The following is a 22,795-nucleotide window of genomic DNA, read 5'->3' as shown; positions in this document are numbered from 1 at the left end:
AGGAATTAACCTCTGTCTACTTGGCTGGCTCATCTTCCTCCTACTTGCCCTAATAAGAAAATGTGTCTCTTGCACAATTACTAACATTTCCTTGCATTATCTCATTTAATCCTCCCAACAATCCCATGAGATAAGCACTATAATTATCTCATTTCCAGATGTAAAAACTAATTTTCCAAGGTCAAATAGCTGGTAATGTAACAGATGTGAACTAAAATAAAATCTTCAGTCTCACCGCCCACCAGCAGACCCAATGGACCCCCTCATGGCCAAAGGAATATCCTAAAACTAAATTGCCTGCCAAGAGGAGGGAGATCAGACATGCCTCATGTCCCCCTCCCTTCTTGGAGACATCCTTTGTAACCCATTAACAGGACTAAGGGTAAGCAAGACAAACCCGTAGGTCCTTAATTTACACAACAAATATATGTCCAGTGGCTTCCCTCTGGTTAACAGCTTCTTATCTTAAATTATGCCAAGCCTCTAGACAAAGCTTCATGTCTTTAACCAATTACCAGTCAAAGAATTTTTAAACCAACTTGTAACCTGTAAGCACCCCCGCCCCTTCCAGATGGCCCACCTGTTCGGGCCAAACCAATGTATGCCTCCCACGTATTGATTTAAACTTTACCTGGAACCCCTGTCTCCCTGAAATTTATAAAACCAAACTGTAACCCAGCCACAGCGAGTCCACTTGCTCAAGGCTTCTTGGGCATGGTTCCAGGTCATGGTCCTCAAATTTGGCTCAGAGTAAATCTCTTTAAAATTACTTTACAGAGTTTGGCTTTTTTTCCGTTAACACAGAGGAAATGGCCTGGAAAAATTGGCAAAAATATTTTCTGTCTCTTTAAAACATCCTCTACTCCTTTTTGAGAACTAAAGCCTACATCCCTGCCTCAGGCCAGTGGTTTCGGGGACAGGGTAAGTCTTTTGTTATTTGTGCAACAGGAGATGGCCCAGCCTGGACCTGGTAAAGGGCGGTCCTGGGCGGACAGTCACGAGATTGTCTTCAGTGGAGATGGGTTGATCAGGATCATCCACTGTAGTTGAACAGTAATTACCTGCAGCTGAGAATCCATCCTTTAAAAGCTCTGTATTTCTGCTTATTAGGAGGATGATGGCATTTCAGACATGAGTCTCCATCCTCCTCCTTTGACGGCAAAGTAATAAAACTTCTCTGTCCTTCTTCTCAAACCACCTGTTTTCCTTCTCCTAATGAGGCCTCAAGGACAAGTAACCGAGCTTTCGGTAACAGTAAGAGGGCAATGGAGGCTCCATTCAAGCACATTTGACTGCAGAGCTCACTCACTTGTCTGCCTCACCGCACACCTCTCATTGCAGGCCTGCAAAATCAAACACCCATTCACAAGAGAGCCTCCCACGTGCCAGGCATTGTGCTAGATTCAGGGGGTCCAAAGATGAGTGAGTCCCAGGGAACCTGAAGTCACATGTGAACTAATATATGCAATAAACTGTTGCATGTAACAGAGAGGCTCCCTCTGGGAAGGTTAGCTAGTAGACAAAAGGGGAAAGGCCATTAGAGGTGGCGGAAACAATGTTGGCAAAGGCACCATGGCATAAAGCAGAGGGGACTCCTCAAGTTGCTATGGCTTGGACCAAGGCTTGCATGAGGAGCATGGGGGGAATGAGACTGAAAGGTAGGACACGGGCCAGGTCACGGGGACCTTACCTGCCATGCTGAGGGGATTGTGAATTAGGGATGCTGCTTGTGTGAATAGTGAGAGGCTTGTGAATTGTGCTGGTGGGGATCCTTGGTAGGGATTACCTTGAGGGGAAGACATTTTACTTTTAGATAGCTTGCCCTGACTGTCAGGTAGAGAATGGATGAGATGGGAAAGAAACTAGAGGCAGGGGGACTATACGGGAGAACATTGCAAACAGCCCAAGCAAGTGATAATGAGGACCTGAACTAAAGCAACTGCAAGGGGCTGGAGAGGAGAGAAGGAACATATGTGCTCGTAAGGACACAGCATCTACATGACTTGGTCACCCAGGGGATGCGGGGGATGCCAGGAACAGAGTAAATGGCCGTGACCAGGCGGATGGTGGGTGTGAAGGCTAAAGCAACTCAATCTTGGGGGCTAATCTGCCATGGTGACTTCTGATTAAGCCTTGTTCCAGGAAAGCCACTAAGATTCCTACTTTGTCTACTGTTGCATAAATCCTGCCCTTAGGCAGACTCACATAGCATTCTTGTCCTTCTCTGACGGGTCGACTTCAATTGTCCTACATATTCTTTCCCAATGGTACGTAACAAGCCCTGGGTCTGGGGTGCACTGGTGCCCGGATCCACTATCTTGTCCCATGACTGCCCAGCACATGGCTTTGTAAGTCCCTATGAAATGTTTCTTTCTGAGAAACTGGATATGTCAGCCTCTCAGCTTTCTCAGACTTTGGGAGTAGGTTTGCATAGACCTGCCCACTGTGGAACATGGTGCCATTGACAAAGAGGAGGAACCTGGGAGGAATGGGTTTGGGGTGGGGAGAGAAAAAGATTCTACTTTCCGGCCCAGTGAGATTGAAGTATCTGTGGGACATTCAGGTCGATATACAATGGGGAGTTGCAAATACGACTAGGACTCGGGAGAGAGATCTGAGCAAGAGGTAGAAACTTAGCGGCCGTGAATGGAGATGGTAATCAACGCAATGACACAATCAAATAGAAAATATGGAGTGAGAAAAGACCCAGGATGGGTCCAGCGAGCACCAGCATTTTAGCAGAGGGCACTGTAAACACGTCTGCAGGGGAGACTAAAAAGGAACTGCCGGGAAAGTAGGAGAAATAAGGGAAGCCCATTGGAAGCTGTGGGAGAAGCGAGTCCAAGCAATAAATAATCAATGGTATAAAAATACAGACACTCCTTATAAGATGTTAGGCTATGAACAGAGGAAGATAATCAAGGTGTTCCCAAAGTCCGAGCTCTGGAGGAGAGAGGAGGGGATGGAATTAAAGACGTGAGCACAGGGATTGCATCCAATGAGAAGGGATGCTTCCTTCTGAGAGGAGAGAGGTGGTGCTAATAATAGGTGCAGGGGAAGGAAGCTATGGGCTGGGGGTCAGATTGAAGGTCTCCCTGAGATTGGAAGTCATATGTTTGCAGCAGACCCAAGCTAGGTGGCTCTGTGATTTTCTAGGATGTTGGAGTAATTAAAGTAAATGGTTGGAGGTCTGCGGGACAGGTGAAGAGGGTTAAGGTAGGACCGGTAGAGAGGGTTCTCTGTAATTGGTAATTGTACCAATTACAGAAAACTCCCATCTGGGTAGGGGAGGCAGTAAAAGCATGAGTAGGATGATGGATTGGGATTAAAGAAACAGGTAGAGAGACAGGAGATCCCAAGAGAAATCCATAAACGTTGAGTGACAGACCTGGAGGGATAAGGAGAGTGGTCAGAAAACGGTGTCTTAGAGTTTCAGGAGTGGAACCATTTTAGCTGATGACAAGGTACAAGTTTTGAACAGAGGTGTCGGTGAGATTTTTTAAGTCCAAGAGATCAAAGATCCCAGAAGGCATGCATTAACCACTACAAAACACTGCATATTTTCAAAGGTTTAGCAACAGTTGGAAAGAGAAACATGCATATGTAAAGCAGGGGTAGCCTCAGGATTGCAAGATTATGATTAGCTGGGGAACCATAGAGGGCTGTGTGGAGCAGATGTTACGCTGGGCATCAGAGAGTAAATGGGTAGTATTGGGCAATGAATGCAAAGATTAGAGAAAGCAAGTTGGAGAAGATAGCATGCTGACCCGATTATTACAATTTCCCTAAGAGGCTGAATATAGAATCAGAAATGTGGAATTTGGCAGGGTGCAGTGGCTCACACCTGTAATTCTAGCATTCTGAGAGGCTGAGGAGGGAGGATCACTTGAGGCCAGGAATTCAAGACCAGCATGAGCAAGAGTGAGACTCTGTCTCTACAAAAAAAAAAAATAGAAAAATTGGCTGGGTGTGGTGGTGCATACCTGTAGTCTCAGCTACTCGGGAGGCTGAGGCAGGAGGATCACTTGAGCCCAGGAGTTTGAAATTGCAGTGAGCTATGATGATGCCACTGCAATCTAGCTGAGGTGACCGAATGAGACCCTGTCAAAAAAAAAAAAAATTGGATTTTAATCACAGCTATTCTGCTTAAAAGTTGGTAACACTGTCACAGGAAAGTAATTTCCAGTGCTGGGAATCAGTTGAAGTCCAAGTGGATCCTTGGCTTTGCACAAGAAAGAGTTCAGGAGTGAGCCGATAGTGTAAAGTGAAAGCAAGTTTTATTCAGTCTCCACTCAAGGGCTGTCTCAAGTTCTGTCTCCTTCACGATAGCATCTCTGAAAACCTCCAACTGGGAGGAATCCTTCTTCCCTGCTATTCTCTGCAAATTGCATTTGTACTGCAATCAGCCTTGCAAAATGACCTCCTCCCTGACTTATTTTTTTGTTCCCTCAGACTTTACCAGTCAAGTCTGACAAGCAGATTTAACCAGCCTCTCCACGGGATTCGCTATCCATCACCAACAGCTGATTTCTGAGTCAGACCAGCTGAAGACCTACGGCTTCAAATCCCACGCAACCTGACCTGAACTCCACGACCACAACCCACTGTGAAAGCCCTTAGCTGGTCAGGGAGATGGATCTGAAACTATTTCTCAGACGACTTTTGCATTAAAATTCCTTTCTTCCTTGGCAATTCTCATCTCAATAATTGGCTCTGTGTGTGGCGTGTGACACGACCGAGGCTGGACCCCTTTGTGGGTTGGGTACCAGTACCACTTGTAAGATTCACCACAGGCCAGCTCACGCCTGCCATCCCCCTCCACCTCTCCTTGTGGTGAAGTTATTTGTGCCCATACATTACCTCGCCCATTAGATTGAAAGCTTCTTGAGGGTAGAAACTGTGTCTTGTATGTCCTCGCATTCCCTAGTTCTAAATATTGCACTCTCTCAAGATACCTCCCCTTCCTTTCCTTGGCTCACAGACTCCTAGACCTTCTTTAAGATCCAGCTCAAGTGCCAACTCCTCTATCTCCTCCCAGCAGAGCCACTTCATCTCCCCTTTCTCCTGCCGCAGAGCTGTGCAGTGCATGTCTGCCCCTGCCCCCACGTCCCCTCATCCAAGAGGGCAGTGTCCTGGTGAGGCGCACACACTCTCCAGTCTGTCTGCTGGGGTTCAAACCCTGAGACTCCATTGCTCAAAAGCTGTGTGAGGCTGGGGGTGGTGGTTCATGCCTATAATCCCGGCACTTTGGGAGGCTGAGACAAGAGGATCGCTTGAGGCCAGGAGTTTGAGACCAGCCTGGGCAGCATAGTGAGACCTCATCTTCACAAAAAATTTTAAAAATTAGCCAGGTGTTGTGGCACACACCTGTAGTCCCAGCTACTCAGGAGTCTGAGGCAGAAGGATTGCTTGACCCAGAAGTTCAAGGCTGCAGTGAGCTATGATCATGCCACTGCACCCCAGCCTGAGTAACAGAGAGATCCTGTTTCAAAAAAAAAAAAAAAACCAAAAAACCTGTGTGACATTGAAAAATTCCTATGCCTATTTCTTCATGGTACCTACCATAGGAAATAAGTTCATATACACTTAGCATAGTGCTGGGCACGTATATTAAATACTGAATTAATGTTGGATATTAATATTATTACTTGACTCTAAGCTCTTTGAAAGTGGGAGCTGGTTTTGACCTTTGCTTCCCTAGTTTCTACTCCATGCCTGGTATGAAGTGGTGCTCAATATTTGTTTGTTAGTGGCATGAATGAACAGGCATTTAATATTCAGTAAATATTTGGATGGGTGGGTGGGTGGATGGACGGATAGGTGGTTGGGTCAAATGGTAGGTACTTTGTGAATGCCTGAATAAGTGAATCAGTAAGTATCCAATATACGTTGTCTGGTTAGTTCATCGCTTAAAACAAATGAGTGAATGAGGAAATGAATGAATAATAGGTATTTAATAAGAAGGTTGATTGGTTGCATGGTTGAATTAACAAACAGATTTTCCGCAAATAGCAGATGTTCCATAAATGTTGGCTGGTTGAGTGAATGAACAAATATCCCTAAAATGTAACAACAGCCTGGAGGCGAGGCTGAGAGGAGACAGCTACAGCACAGGGCAGGGGTGAGAGGTGATGGTGCCTGTGCCCCCATGGCTGCCTCAGAAACTGTTCCCTTGTCCCTGCCATTTCTGAAGTTCCCTCCCCGAGCCCAGACCTGCCTCTGCACCTGGCCTGAGTTGCGTGGTAACCCGGAGTGGGGAGAAGGGCTGAAGATGTGCTGTCCTCCCCTTCTTCTCTCCACCCAGCCAAGCACCAGCCTGCCCAGGTCCCCGTCCCTGCCTCCATGCCCTGCCCTGGTGAGGAGGGGCCTTCACCTCAGGGCACGGTAGGAGCAGACCCTGCATTACCTCAGTCCCAAGGGGCTAATTGCCTCACCCATCTTCAGCCCCACTCCCCGGCTCTGCTTTTCCCCTGAGGCAGCCCCAGCAACTCGTATCTCTAGTTAGTGAATTATTTTGCAACACGTCTGGAAATGCATGAACTAGAAATCTCACATATGTTGGAGGATTTTGCCATTTTCATTAAATATGCCATTCATTTGGTGGATAATTAAATGTGCAATAATGAGCTCTAATTTTCATCTTAAATGACTTTCTAGGAGCAGCAGAAAGGGAGATACATGGTGTAATTTTCTGGAAGAGCCTTCTTTCCCCCCTAAAGCTTTTTAGCACATAAAGAAGGGGGAATTGAGTAAAATAAAGATGGCTTGATATTACACCACATGTGAGTCTTCTGCAATTGCCCCCGACAGGGAAAGAAACTAAAGCCTCCAATGCAGTAGCACCCCAGACCCTCCAAAGCCTTGGGGCAGCCTGGGGAACACTGGCCAAGGAGTCTGACCTTCTGGGAGAGAAGAGAGCTTGGGCAGGAGCAGGCGCCAGTGGTGTGGCTGGGAGGGGGCATCTCTGCAGACCCTGCCACAGATCTGAGGGGCACAAGCCTTCCTCCTTCTCTCTGCACTCCCCACACACGTGCATGCACACACTAGCTCGGGCTTCACCACCCAACTCGAGCAGCACCAGTCTGAGCAGCTGCAGGGAGCAGCCAGGAAGCAGGGGAAGAGAGGGGTCCATGCCACAAAGGAAAGAACAGGGCCAGGTGGGAGACACCCACTCCCATGGGAGCTGCATGGGTTTGGAAGTCACATACACCTGGCTTCAAATTCTCATTCCATCACCCGCTGTGAGATTACAGTTACTTGGCCTCTCTAAGCCTCACCTTCCTCATCTGTAAGATGAGAATAGTCAACCCAACTCCCTGGCACGGCCCTGGCACGGAGTAGTAAGCTCTCCATAAACCTTCTGTCTCTCAGCTGGCATTGAGGGCTAGCCTTGCCCAGGTCAACATGCAGCTCACTGGCCCCAAGAGGAGCCACTCACCCTCCCAGAGAAGCCCCTGTTCTTCCCCACCAGGAGTCATCTTTCGGACTGGCTTGCACTATGCATTCCACCTCCCCCTCCCTTTATCCATGTCTAGACGGTCCAGCATCTCCACTTCCATGGGAATGAATCTTTCAGCCTTTCTTGCGGCAGGGCTGAGGTCTGCAGGGAGCTTGAAGAGCTCATAAGGGAACTGGGCTCCTGACACGAACACAAAAGCAGCACCAGTGAGGAGGGCAGAGAAATGGGCTGGCGTGAGTTCACAGCCTTCCTGGTCAGCACTTGGAGGCATCCCTGACCTCACAGAACCGTCAGAGGGCCGACACCAGACAGCATCAAGTGGGGCTTCTCCACTCCCGCGGCCACGAACGTGGAGGGCCCGGTGGAGGGGCTATCACTGGCCAGCGCCTCCAGCTCCTGGGGCTCTGGTTCAGCTCAGATGGGCAGAACCTCTGTGTGTGAACAAGGGTGCTGAGAGCAGGCTGGTCTCCATTCTAGAAATCTGGAAAAGAGGTGATTAAGTAACTCTGGCATCTCAGGGTATCTCGGGATCTCAAGCCAGGAAACGGACTGCGTGGTAGCTAAGCTGGAAGGAGACCTGGGGTGAAGGAGGGAGTGAAGGCAAAACAAGAAGAAATCAACCTGTTGACTCAAAGCAGAGGCTCCACTGAAATTGAAAGGTCGATGAGGTGTGCTGAGCATGGGGGTGAGGTCCTTTACGAGGCAAGGTCAGCCTAGAACTAAAAAGGACCCAAGGAACATACCCAGCCACAGGGCCTGGGCCTCATTCAATGGGGTATGGGGGCGGCATATAACTCCCTCAAGCCACTCAGGGTCTTTCCGAAGTTCTTCTGTTTACTTATTCTTTCAAGCGCTCAATGTTCACTTACTCAATTACTCAACTAATATTTGTGGTTTGTCAACTTTACACAAAGACTATTCATAAGATAAACACCATGGGTTTTAGAAGCAGGCAGACCTGGTTTGAATCTCTATTCTGTCATTACTAGTTATATGACTTTGGCAAGTTGCTTAAAGTCTCTGGGCCTCAGTTTGCACATCAGAGAATAGGATTATTGTGAAGATTAAATGAGAAAGTATCTATTAAAGTGCTTAGGCTGATGGCTAGCACATAGTTTTGCAATAACTAAAAACTCAGTCATTGCTGTTATCTTGAAGACAATGTGCTTAAGGTGCTCAAAATGTGTAATTATCTCCTTGAACAATAAGTGTATAAAATATACTTTATATAAAATGTCCTAAGGAAGAAAGAGTTCTGTCCCTTTGGTTGTCTACAGCAGCCACCGTAGGGTTTTGCACATGACAGGAACTCCGTAGCTATTTGATAAATGGAGTTAAATTCCTTAATGACCAAGAATAAACTATTTCGGTAATAATATTGGAGACTGTTACCTTATACAGGAACACACTGGGCTGGAGAGATGGCAATTTAAGCTTGGGCATTGACACAACCCCAAATTTAGCCTAGCCATGAAATCTAGGATTGGACAGTCCCCAGAGGTTGCCTTTATAGTGTTTCATTTGAATTTTTCTAAAAGATATAGGACATAAAGTGTCACATGTAGACTGCCAGGTTGTAGTGGCATTATAAGGTTTATCTTTTATCTTTTGTGCAATAAATACTGAAACCTGTCTGCAGGAATGCTGAAGTATAAAGAAATTCCAGCTTGTGGTGAGGAAAGAGAGAGAGATTGAGAAGTAGCCGGGAAGCATCCATAAACTCACAGGGCATGAAACAAGCTTGGAGGCTCCTTCTACAATCCCAGTCCATAAGGCAGGAAGGGCCTTTAGGGATCACCCTCAGCCTTCACACTCATCTAACAGATGAGGACATAAGGTCCAAAGAGGCTCTGTGACTTGGCCAAGGATACCAGCTAGTTAGTGACAGGGCTGGGACAAAAACCTGGTCTCCTGACTCCACTTCAGTGATCTTTCCACGGCGCCGAGCTGTCATCTGCTCTGAACACGAATTCATCAGAGGCAAACAGATGACTGCTTTTCTTCCCAAGCAGGCCAGAGGGACTCGAAAAGTATCACTTAGCAAAACAGGGCCAGACACAACCCCTTACTAGAGCCAACCAGTGGGGCGTGGCCACCCTCAAACAGATCGCTGCCAAGCAGCACTTCCTTATCCCCGACCACCACCCCTCTCCATGTGGGCTTTTCAAGTTTGTTGTTAAGCATGTTTGCGTCTGCAGTTAAGCCAGTTGTATAGGGGAATTAGTCTTAGAGACTTGCTTTTAATAATAAAAACAATTTGAGGAATATTTAAGTTCAGCGGCCACATTAAAAAAAAAAATGAGGATGGGGCTTGAGGATGGCCTCAGAGGAAGGATAATGGTCACTGGGCAAGGTTCTCCAAGGTAGGGGGGGTCCTCTTCCAGGTGATACCAAACTCAGAGGAATCCGGAGTCCCCACCTCCCCTTTCTCCCTAAAGATCCTGACCCTCCACTCCACCCCAAGATATAGGTCAGCAATGGGCTGCAGCAGAGGCGGCTGGGATCCTCAGGGGGTGAAGAAAGGAGGTTGAAAGACTTGGGGATCTACCCATGGACAGGCACCATTTGGTCCTGGTCCCTGCCCCCCTCCTCCTCACACAGTCTCTGCCCACAAGTCTCCGCCCCCACACAGTCTCCACCCACACACAGTCTCCACCCACATAGTCTCCACCCACTCATACAGTCTCCAGCCCCTTCAACAAAGGCATCTGTCTAGCTCTGCCTACTTCCTTCTCATAAGCGCTGCAAAATCTCAAATGATCATTAAGGGACCTCTTTCACCATTGTCTATCCAGGGCCTGATATGGGGCCTGATGTGTAGGAAGTATTTAATAAGTATGTTAAGTAACCAAAAACTCTTAAGCATTAGCATTTATTTCCATGAGAATTTTATAGTTTAAGTCTGCCATATCCATTCCTTACTTAGGTATCTATAACCCTTCAGATGTGGGCAGCTATGAGCACCATTTCATAGTTGAGAATACTGAGGGTAGAGCTAGTGAAAAGGAATTGCCCAGGCTTACCCAGGAATCCTGCAGGTCTTCCACCTTGGAGTCTCACACTTTCAGCCACAGGAGGTGCCTACCCTAAGCTCTGAGTGCTCCTCAGGTAATAGGATGTAAAAGGGGACTCTCTCCCTGTGGTCCAGGACCTACCTTGGGGCCATGTGCATTGCAGGAGCTCATTAGCTAAGACAGACTAACTTAGAGGTATTTGATGTTGGAGACTCTTCTCTGGCAGGGACTGGGTGATGATTTAAGCCTATAGCTGGAGGTAGGTGGAGGTGGTGATAGAAAGTGACAATAAACAAGGCAATTCACACAGTGATAAAAGCTGCAAAGATTGTCACCAATGGAGAATCTTAGGGAAAAATGCAAGACAAAAAGCATCAGTGACATCAAGGGATAGGTTGTATGAGTCAGACACTAAGTGCCCAGAGATTCAGAGAAGAGAAGGGAGAGAGCAGAGAGACGAAGAAGTCTGAAATGCCTCATGGAACTAGGGCCCTGCATTGGGCCTTGAAGAAAGGTTAGAATTTGGTTAGGTGAAGAGACAGGGAGCTGGGTTTTCCAAATGTGACATCTAGAGCAAAGGAAATGGAACAAGGAACCATTCATTGAGCAACTATTATGTGTCAGGATCATGTCAGATGCTGTTACATCATTAGCAGCTCATTCCACAGAAGAGAGAATAAGCACCACGTGGGGGAAAGGGACTGGAAAGAAATCAGGCCATAGCAGAGGTCCCAGGTAGGAGAGGAATGAAAACAGAAGGATCAGAGGAGTTCAGGTTAGGGCAGACCTTAAATGCCGGGCTAAGAACCCTTCCCTGACATCTCCCCTTGTGTTTGCTACAGCATTGTTTCGTGATTGCTTAGTCATTTCAGCTGAGCCATGAGAAATTAGAGCGCAAGATTGTTTCACACATCACTGCAATGGCTCTCAAGGCTTTAGTGTGCATCGGAGTGACCTGGAGAGCTTGTTAAAACACCAATTGTAGGCCGGGCGCGGTGGCTCACGCCTGTAATCCTAGCACTCTGGGAGGCCGAGGTGGGCGGATCGTTTGAGCTCAGGAGTTCGAGACCAGCCTGAGCAAGAGCGAGACCCCACCTCTACTAAAAATAGAAAGAAATTATATGGACAGCTAAAAATATATATAGAAAAAAAAAAATTAGCCGGGCATGGTGGCGCATGCCTGTAGTCCCAGCTACTCGGGAGGCTGAGACAGGAGGATCGCTTGAGCCCAGGAGTTTGAGGTTGCTGTGAGCTAGGCTGACGCCACGGCACTCACTCTAGCCTGGGCAACAGAGTGAGACTCTGTCTCAAAAAAAAAAAAAAAAAAAAAAAAAAAACACCAATTGTAGGTCCCCACCCCCAGAGTTTCTGATTCAGTAGGTCTTGGGGTAAGCCTGATAATTTGCATTTCTCATAAATTCCCAGTGATGGCCCTGGTATTCTCGCCTCTTGGTATTCATATCCTTGTGGTGTGTCCTCCCACATTGAAAAGGGTTGACTTACGTGACCGATAGGGTTTTGTGGGGGCAATGGTGTATGACTTCTAAAACTAGCTTATAAAAGAAATGACAGCTTGCACCTTATTCTCTTGGATTGTTCATTATAGGAGAAGCCAGCTGCCATGTTGTAAGGACACTCAAGCAGCCTTGTGGAGAAGTCACATAGGGAAAAACTGAAGCTTCCCACCAACAGCCAATACCAGCTTGCCGACCACGCTGGAAGCAGATTTTCCAGTCCCAGTCAAGCACGAAGATGACTGCAGCCTCAGCCAGTATTGACTGCTACTCCATAATAGACCCTAAGCCAGAACCTATAGAAACTATGAGAAATAATAAAGGGCTACTGTTGTTTTGGGCCACTAAGCTTTGGGGCGATTTCTTATGCAGCCATAGATAACTAACACACCAAATGATGCTGAAGCACCTGGTCCTGGGACCACACTTTGGGAATGACTGCACTACTTTAACCCTTGCACCTGGCATGTGCCTGGCATATAGGATGTACTCGATAAGTGCTTTTTAAATTAATTAATGAGTAAATGGATGGGAGACTGAATGAATGAAGGTTAGACTTGAAGCTACAGGTATTGGGGAACCATTGAGTTGAGGGATGGCATAATATCAGGGACTTTGGGGGATACTTGCTAAGAAAGGTCTATAGAGCCATGAGTGGCTGAGTGGCCCTGCTGGCAAAATTGCCAGCTCAGTGTACAATCTCCACTCTAGTTTCCCATGCATCCTTCCACGCGCTTGGAAGCCCGAAGAGACCAGGTCTGGGAACTGCCATCTCTCTCTCCTTCTGGCCTACAGAAGGGCTGCCCGGACATCCATCTGCCCCTGCATTTTGATCCCCATCAGGGATCTTCCATCTCCCTCTGCTCCCCTCTGTCAGTCTTTGCCCTCCCATTCTGTCCAGCACCCCTCCCCTCTGCCCCTTTTCTTTTCTCTAACAGCCTCACCTTTCTCTACAGGCCCTTGGGGGCCTGCCCAGCCCCTCTGATACTGGCTCCATGTGGACACTTCCTCCTCCCAGCCTGGGAAGCTTTATCCCCTCTATGCTAGTCCCGCAAAGCAGTCCACAGGACAGTGCCACAAATATTTACCAAGTACTAGCTGCCTGCACCAGCCAGCACTAGGCTGAGTATATAGGAACATATAAGACCCATTTCTACGCAAAAGATTTTCATCGAAGACTTCAAAGTACCCTGGACCGGCATCTCTGTTTCAGCTAAAATCCTTCCATGCCACACTCTACCATCCCTGCCCCTGTACCTACATGCCTTCTCTTTCAGGGCTGGTGTATAGGGTTTGTGTCCACCAGCTTAAGCTATGTACCCCCTCACTTGGTGGCTGAAACACATAGAAAAGGGTTAACAAGAGCACCTCTATCAAAGGGAGCCCTTTATCACAACCCCAGCCCAGGACAAATCCTCTGCTCCTCCGTATATTTGATTACTGCATTTAGAACTGGCCTGCAGTCTTGGAAGAAAACTGGCTTTACTTTGATGTTTTGCCAGCTGTCTCTCCCTTGCTTTATAGGTTTCAGCTACTCTGCCAGAGCTTCAGATTTGTCTTTCCTTGCATTTGTGCTTAGAGTATTTGTGCAGCAAAACCTAGGATTTGGTTTGGATTTCTGAAAAACACACTATCTCATATGCTACAGAAGATTGAGGGTGTCTACCTCACTTCTAAGCATGGCTTGGGGTGCTGAGCTGGGCACAGTCTGATTATTTTTCACATCGTATGGGCCTATTAAGTGTGTCCATCCAGGCTCCGTTGTCCCCTTTGGGTCTCAGCTGTCACCTTCCAGGATGCTCAGAGTCTCCAGGGGGAGTGTGGCCAGCCCAGTGGGCCCAACTGCCAGCCTCTCCCAGGCTTTCCCCATAGTAGCTCTGGACTTGCTGGGCGACACAAATAAACTTCTAGAGAAATTCAGTCCGCACAAGGAAACAGCCGTGTAGCTCTGCAGAGGGTACAGAACACCAGTGTGTACTCCGCACCAGGAACATTTCGGCCTCACCTAATCAGGCTCCCAGAGCCTGAGTTCCAGCACCTGTGCTGAGGCTGCTTTCAGTACTGAAAGCTCCTCACACCTAGCAGGTGCCACCCGGAGCGCTCCCTCTTCCCGCAGGTGAGCCTTCCCATTTGAAGAACGGCACCTCCATTCTCCAGGTGCTCGAGCTGGAAACCCAGGATAAATTTTTGGCACCTCTTCTCCCCTTGCCTCTCCCTCATCCATTCTTTCACCAAGCCCATAATATTCTAAAACATCTCTCAGGCCGTCCACATCTCTCTTTCATGACCCCGGCCCAGGCCACCATGTCTATTACCTCACTAATGGACCCCTAACTCGTCTCTCAGCTCACACACTTGTCCCCTCTCACCTATTCTCTGCGCCAAAGCCAGAATGAGCCACCCAAACCAAATCTGATCACGTCACTCCCCCACTTAAAACTTTCCAATTGCACTCAGAAAAAAAATATATATATATATACGTATATATATCTCCCAAATCCCTCACGTGGCCTAAAAGACCTTTCACCATCTGGCCCCTGACTACCTCTTGGACCTCCTCCCAGGCCACACTACACTCTGATCCCCCCTCGCCAATCACAGTCATCAAACACCCCCAGTCCCTTGGCACATGCTGCCCTTGTGCCTAGAAGAGAACACTGACACGGGCATGCCAGTGCCATCCCTTCCTCGCTAGCTGCAGCTGTCCTTCAGGTCTTAGCTTCAAATTCACATTAGCAAAGGCCTTCCCTGACCACCCTAATCTAGATTTAATTCCTCCATTTTATTCTCTTATGGTTCCTTTTCTTCCACAGTTTGTAATTATATAATTATTTGTGCAATACTATATTCAATATTTCCTCACCAGACTATAAGCTCCATGAGGGCAGTGGCCACGTGTGTTTCTTCACCCACTCACACTCTCATGGTGAAAACACATTTGTGAACAGGACACTCTCATTGAACATCTAAGGTGTCCAGGCTTTGCGATCTGGCAAGGTGCCAGGCAATGACCAAGTTAGCCCAAGAGAGCCCCAGCTTCATGGAGACAGTGTCTCAAGGATAAGGCAAAATTGGCCAGTATGCTGGTCCTTTGGTTATGGCACCTGCTACCCCTATAGCTCCTTCTAAGGGGTGGCTGCCCCACCATGACCTGCTGAATGGGTGGTCATAGCCATCCATACCTTTACCCCAGACCATCAGCTCCTGCCACAGATGATTTCATAATAGGAGAAGCCTGACCAAGGGCAGCCAGTCCCCAGGCTTTCCAGCATGGCGCAGAACCGTGGTGCTCAAATTTGGTGGGGTGAGAAGGGGTCAGAACATCTTTACATGCTTAAAAATTACTGAGGACTATAGAGAACTTTTGTTTATGTGGCTTATATCTATTAATATGTACCACATTTTTAAATTCTAAAAACATTTATTCATGACTGCATTTAAAATTAAAAATGGGGCCTGGCACAGTAGCTTATGCCTGTAATCCCAGTGCTCTGGGAATCCAAGGTGGGTAGATCACTTGAACCCGTAAGTTCAAGACCAGCCTGGGCAACACAATGAGACCCCATCTCCACAAAAAAAATTAAAAAATAAAGACAAATTAGACAGGCACACCTATAGTCCTAGCTTGGGAGGCTGAGGCAGGAGGATCACTTGAGCCCAGGAGTTTAAGGCTGTAATGAGCTATGATTGCACCACTATACTCCAACCTAGGCAACAGCTCAAGACCCTGTCTCTAAAAAAATAATAATAATAAATAAATAAAAATAGTAAACCCATTACATCTATACCCTAACATAAACAACATATTTTTATGAAAAACAACTAAATTTTCTAAAACAAAACATTTTAGTGAGAAGAATGGCACTGTTTTGCAAATCTCCTTAGTGTCTGGCTTAATAGATGACAGCCAGATTCTGTTTTTTCATTTAATCTGTTGTGATGTGTCATTTTGGTTGACATATGTGAAGAAAATCCAGCCTCACACAGATACAGAGTTGGAAAAAGTGGGAGTATTTTAATAGCCATTTCAGATAATTGTGAATATTCTCCTTTGATAATACATTAAGATTCAAGATGGGTAGATTCTTTTTTTTTATTTCAGCATATTATGGGGGTACAAAAGTTTAGGTTATATATATTGCCCTTGTTCCCCCCTACCCTGAGTCAGAGCTTCAAGCATGTCCATCCCCCAGAGGGTGCGCATTGCACTCATTATGTATGTATACACCCATCCACTCCCCCCCGACATCTGTCGGACACCCAATTAATGTTATTCCTATATGTGCACTTAGGTGTTGATCAGTGAAACCAATTTGATGGTGAGTACATGTGGTGCTTATTTTTCCATTCTTGCGATACTTCACTTAGTAAAATGGGTTCCAGCTCTATCCAGGAAAATACAAGAGATGCCATATCGCCATTGTTTCTTATAGCTGAGTAGTACTCTATGGTATACATATACCACATTTTATTAATCCACTTATGTATTGATGGGTACTTGGGTTGTTTCCACATCTTTGCAATTGTGAATTGTGCTGCTATAAACATTCGAGTGCAGATAAGATGGGTAGATTCTTAAAGGTTAGTTGCAACAGGGTACCTGAAACCATATCGGTGAATTTCTCATACTGCTATATTAAAATCCACTGGTCTATCTAGTACTTTAACTGGATCTTCTATGCTTGAATGATTATGTAACATCATGTCTTGGTCATTTGGAAAAATTGGTTTACTGAATTATGTAGATTTTTCAAATGACATATTATATAATACTTAAAAAGTCACACTCATTAATATCAACGCCAATCTCATCAGAAAAGTCTTTAGGTCCTAGAAAGCTATCCGGCTCATGGTGGATCCTAATGCTCACTTGAAACTTCAAATATCCTCATTGTCGACACCATCAGATTGTTTTCCTTGACATGGCAAGTTCACTCCATTCATTTTCAAGACAATGTCTGCTAAAAACCAAATCTGAATAACCATTGTTTTTCTCTCAATAGTTCTCACAAGTAAAATGATGTTTATGAAAAATGCGGCTAGTTCAGCTTGCAGCTCACTCGTAGAAGTGCTTTTCCTGGAGACTCTCAGTGTACTTTAGCGTGCAGCAAAAGTGCCGTACACATACTGCACACAGACTTTTAAAAGACACGTACCCTACTCAGGAGGCTGAGGCAGTAAAACTCTGTCTCAAAAAAAACAGATGCGTCCTCGAAGGTTGAGATTTAATAAAATTAATAATCTTTACTGCTCCATCAAGGACTTTTTTTCCTGCGAGTGCATGGTGATGAAAAATACAATGACTACTAGAATGGTTGGTGGCATTGTCTTGATTTGTGCCAAGGTGCCGGCAGTTTTATACACCATAGCTTTGATACTGTTGCTGCAAGTATCGACAGGATGAAAAAGACAAATGGGCCCCTTTGAGGGCTCCTATTGCCCTCAGGGTAAAGTGCTGACTCCTTAGCATGGCACTGATGGCCCATTACAATGGTTCCGGGCTTCTCTCCAGCCTTACCTCCCACCAGCTACTTTTCAGACCTCCTGGGCTCCAGCTCTCCTCTGCTCCATGAACTTTTATGCTTCTGAGTCTTTGTCATGCTCTTCCCTCTGCCTAGAATGCCCTTTTATCTGCCTGGTGAAATCCTTTATGTTCCCAACAGATATCACCTCCTTGTCCAACCCTCCCAGACTCAGCCCCCTCCCCAGCCCCTGAAGAGTGACTCATTTCTTCCCTGAGGTCCCAGAGCACTTTTCCCATAAGGAGCCAATAGAACCCCAGTCATCTGTGCATCTGTCTCCCTGTTAAAGGGTGGGAACCCCAGAGGGCAGGCCCAGCACTGTTTTAAAATGTACTTAGGAGTTAAATATGTGTGGTAAGACGTGTAGATATGGACATGACTGTCTTGAAGAATCAGTTTTTTGCTCACAGTTTCCTAGAGGCAGGAAGCATGGCACACCATACTGGGGGCTGGGGGACATGGGAAAGTGTCAAGGTTGGTCAGGAGGCAGAGGCGTGAGGGGAAAGCATGGCGAGAGCCTTCATTGTGGCTACCGTGGGGAGGAATGGGCACGGCAGAATAAGCGGGCTTAGGAATGGCCAGTGTGAGTCATTTTAATGGGCTCTGGGGTGCAGGGGTTGCCCCTGGTTGTCTGGTACCTGGCCCTGGCGTGATCAGGGAGGGGGGTGGCTGAGGAGGAGCGGCCCAGAAGGGAAGAGCACGGTGAGTGCCCAGTAAAAATGGTGGGTGGGGATATGAGATTTGGAGGTTAGTTTGCATCTGAAAGTCACACTTGCAGGTGAGTCCCTTCTGTATCCAGGTACTGCCCAGCCCTAGGAGGGGCCATCCCGCCAGGATCAGCAAGGCCCCAGACGTGAAAACATCAGAAAATACAGAAAATAAAACGGCACGATGAATTCAGCACCAACTCATTTATCCATCTCGTCGGAGACACCAGGCCTGGCATGTGGCAGATGGTTCAGCGGATGCTCGCAGAAAAGACCAAGAGGAGCAGCACGGAAAAGCAGTTATGTCTCAGGAGATACCCTCGGTGGGAGTGAAGTGTCGATCAGATTGTTTTCCATCCGTGACAAGCAGCAGACAACAAGGCCCAAGGGACAGGTAGCAGGAAAGGGGTGTTCTGATGAGGGATGAGGGCTCTTCAGAGCAGGAAATATTTTAAGAGAGAGGCAATTTCAGTGGGACCCCACCACAAGGAGAGAAGTGGGGCAGCCGGGAACAGGAGGGCTCCAAAGGCACGTGTGGTCTCCTTGCAGCACTGCGCTGAGCTCGCGGTCTGCACAGACCCATCGTCTCCTGCACTTGCCGTCACTATTCCATCCTCAATCCAACTCCTAAAAGATTTGAAACGCCTGTGATTCTGGCTGAAACTGCAGTCCTCACCCCAGGTAATGGGCTCATCACCTGCCCTCCCCTCCGGCCTGGGCAGCTTCCGTGTTCTCTAGAGCTTGGCTGGCTGCCCAGGCCTTGAATCAAAAACTTATTTCCTTTCTTGTGCTGGCACAAAAGACAGTTTTGCCTCTTAGATGGGTTTTTCCCCATTCTTCCCCACCATGACCAGACTCTGAAACGTACGTCCCTGATGGACATGTCTTCATTTATTCAGTCTGCTCAGCTTAGTGTTCGTTCTTGAGAATCCAGCCTAGCCTCTTAGGATCTCCCATGAATAGACTGGTTTTGCAATGGCTGCCCCCCACCACTGTTTCCTCTCGATTAGCTGCATTGCCAACTCATTTTCACTCGTCTTCTCTTACACTTTTCAGCCTCCTGTCTATAGCGCAGGCTTAATGGGCTGCTTCTCTCTGCTTGGAAGGACCAATGCCAGAAAAGGGTGAGTTTGAGGAGGATTCAGGAACCAAGACTCTAAGACACCTAGAGCCTCAGCATCCATCACCCTTTGTGTTTTGGGTCTGTCCCGTCCTTTTGGTACCTTGGATCCTGCAATTAAAAGAGAAACCAGACACTGCCTGGCTCACAGACCCTTAGGAGAGTTTACTAACTTGGTGACACCCAGTAGTGTCATGAATGGCTGGCTCAAGCCCAGCTCCAAAGAATACATTTCAAAACATTTCATATATCTGTTAAGTACCCCAGCCCACTTGCATTGCATGTTGCACAATTTCTACTGAAACCCACTCCCGAACATGATCATAAGAACCTAAATTCCACAACTAGCCCCGCGGGCATTATTGGGAATGTTCATTCTCAATTAAAAGATTTTTGATCTCAGGCACTAATGTGAATTCTTTCCTTGAAGAAGAACAATGGAGCACAGTGATTAGTGATTCGGGCTCTAGAGCCAAACTGCTGGATTCAAATCCCAGCTCTGCCACTTCCTAGCTATGTGACTTGGGCAGAATGCTTACCCTCCTTGTTCCTCAATTTCCTCATTTGTAAAATGGAGATAATAATAGCAATCCACTCATAGGATTGTTGCAAGGAATAAAAGTGTCAGTACCTATAAACTGCATAAAACAGTGCTCAGCATATAGTAAGTGCTCAGCAAACGGAGCTCTCACCTCTCCTCTTGGTGGGCTTTTGTACTTTGTGGAAGCTCCATGGGAGCACACTGGCAGGGGGTTCCAGGTAGATGGGGAGTCTTTTAATACCCTGACCTTGGGAACATTTTGTGTGGGTTCTCCAGTGTCCACAATCATAGATCACACAAGCACCAAGATTACACAAATGAAACACACTGTTTATAGGAAAGATGAGCCCAATGTAGCCATCCCACCCCAATTCTGGCCAGTTTTGAGAGAAGCCCCTCAACGCCTAGACCGAAGGAGTCTGTATTAATGCAACCCTAACTGTCCAGCTTCAGCCATGGTGTAGTCCAGTTGCTGTCCCCCAGCACAGCACGGGGCTTGTCACATAACACCCTTCACTCTCAAGGTAGAAACAATCTCATATATCCTCAGTTTCCATATATGACTTAGGGTTTCTCAAACATTTGATTTAAATTGCTTCTAAAATATATTTTAACCTCTAAACCATAATGAAAATGTGTTATGTACCCAATTTTCATACGTGGAGACCACCAGTCCATTAAATTAGGATGCTAAATTAACTCATTTTTATGCAGGCCTCTGAATGAAGTTTCCTTTTTTTAATTAAAGAGTGTCCTGAGACTAAAAGTCAAGCTGTGAAAAACCCAGTTCCTATTTGCAACTACTTAACTGTGTAAATCAGGATTTCTTAGTGCTATGCAACCAAAACCAAAATCCAGAAATAAACCGGGTGCTGAGGCTGATACAATTCTGCAATTTGATGCATAGTCCCTGATTTCAACTTCCCAGGCTCATCAAAACAGCATCATCACTCACACTGATACAAAGTAGATATCACCAATTTCGAATTATAAAATATGTGCATGCTAATAAAATATTGCATCCATTTCTTATGTATCTAAGGGTTCCAACTAAAGATTTTATTTTTGAAAGAAGCTTGAAACCCTGCTATAATTTTTATAATGGTATGCCAGTGTCCCTCGAAACCCTTCTTCACGCCTCTCCAGTATACACCTACATAATGGAGAGCAAGTTCTCCATCATACACCTGTGACTGTGATGCTCTCCTGCTTGAAAACGTTCTGTGGCTCTTTCCATTTTCCATAAGACAAAGTGAGAACTCCTCAACTTGGACAGAGACATGGAAATCTTGTTCCCACACACTGTTCCCAGACGTCTCTTGCTCCCTGGCATCAGTCTCTGCCCCAGCCACACAAAACATCTTTCTATTTCCCAGGAATGTCAGGTATTTTCATGCTGTTCTCTTGGCCCCAAATACCCGCATTCTTACTTCCCCTCCCAGCCACATCGCTCCACCCCATCTCCGTTCTGACATTCGCCAGTCAAGACCCAACTCAAGCAGCATCTCCTTAGCAGCCCGTGACTTGTTTCCTGCTCCTACAGTGCCTGACGCCTGGCCCTGCACTGAAATTAGTGATCTACGTCTCCACGTTCCTCACTTAATGGTGAGCTTCTGCTGAAATAATGATATGTTTATCTTTATATTCTGGCACACACAGGTGCTAGATAACATAGAAGGGAGGGAGTGAAGAAAGGAAGGAGGGGAGGAGGAAGGGGAGAGATAAGAAGGGAGCACAGGAAGGAAGTGATGGCTAAGCCCCCCATGCGGTGCCCGGTGCCCGCCCACCCCCTAGAAGCACAGCAGTAGCCCTTCCAGACTAACGGCATTCCTGGACTGCCTGTGCCACGACTCTGTTGTCAGCTCTTTCGGGATAATAACACCTTTAATTTCATTTCAGTTTCGTGACAATTACGCTTATGAAGCAGTATTACTCCTATTATACAGACGAGTAACTGTGGCTGGAGACATACAGTGATGGCCCAGGGTTGGAGCCCAGGACCCCACTGAGGGCCTGGTCTAACCCATCTAAAGGCCCAGTTTACCTACCACTGTGTGTCCGTGTGCACGTGTGTGCAAACATGCACGTCCTGGGGGAGGGTGCACTGTGGCGGGAGTGGAGTGGCTCGGTCTTTTCTATTAAAAACGTGATTCGACCAAGGCTAACCATGTCATCAATTAGAGGCAGCATTTTGTCTGGGGCTTTTTATTCTGTGCAAATAGGTTGGTATGGAAACCACGCTTCTGAGGTTTTACAATCAAAACACCATTTGCTTCTGTTGGTTTTCTTAAAACGTTACATGCCAATAGTAGGTGGGAAATTTCTACATTTACCACATCAATTCTTGTCAACAACCATCTATCTATAAATGGTTGTAAAGTAATTGTCGCAAAGTCTTTCAAAATACTCCATATTTGTGCCCTTACAGCAAATTAACGAATACAGCCCTTTTCAGTGTCTGTCTCCAACTAGATGGTGAGCCCCTCGGAGGGGCTGTTTTATTGAGTTCTGGGTGCTCCAGGCTTGTATGGGGCATGGCACCAGGGAGGCATTCCACAAACGGGTCTGACTGGATAAATAAGACAACTGGCAGCTTTGCCAACACAGGTGAAAAACGACAACCTTGGCCGGACACGGTGGCTCCCGCCTGTAATCCTAACACTCTGGGAGGCCAAAGCGGGAGGATCGCTTGAGCTCAGGAGTTCACCCCCGTCTCTGTAAAAAATAAAATTAAATTAAAATTAAAAAAAAAATAAAAATGACAACCTTGTACATTGGCCTAGCCCTACACAATCTCCAAAGCCTTCTTGTTATTTTACTTGGTCTTCCCACCTTCTCTGCAAGTTAAGCAAGGCACACATTAGTCCCATTCTGTAGAGAAGAAAAGAGACACTTAGTAAAGTCCAGTGATTTAGCTG

This window comes from Eulemur rufifrons, chromosome 6, assembly GCF_041146395.1.
Source record: "Eulemur rufifrons isolate Redbay chromosome 6, OSU_ERuf_1, whole genome shotgun sequence".
NCBI lineage: Eukaryota > Metazoa > Chordata > Mammalia > Primates > Lemuridae > Eulemur > Eulemur rufifrons.
The sequence above is the reverse complement of the archived record's forward strand: the minus strand, read 5'-3'. Positions refer to the sequence as shown.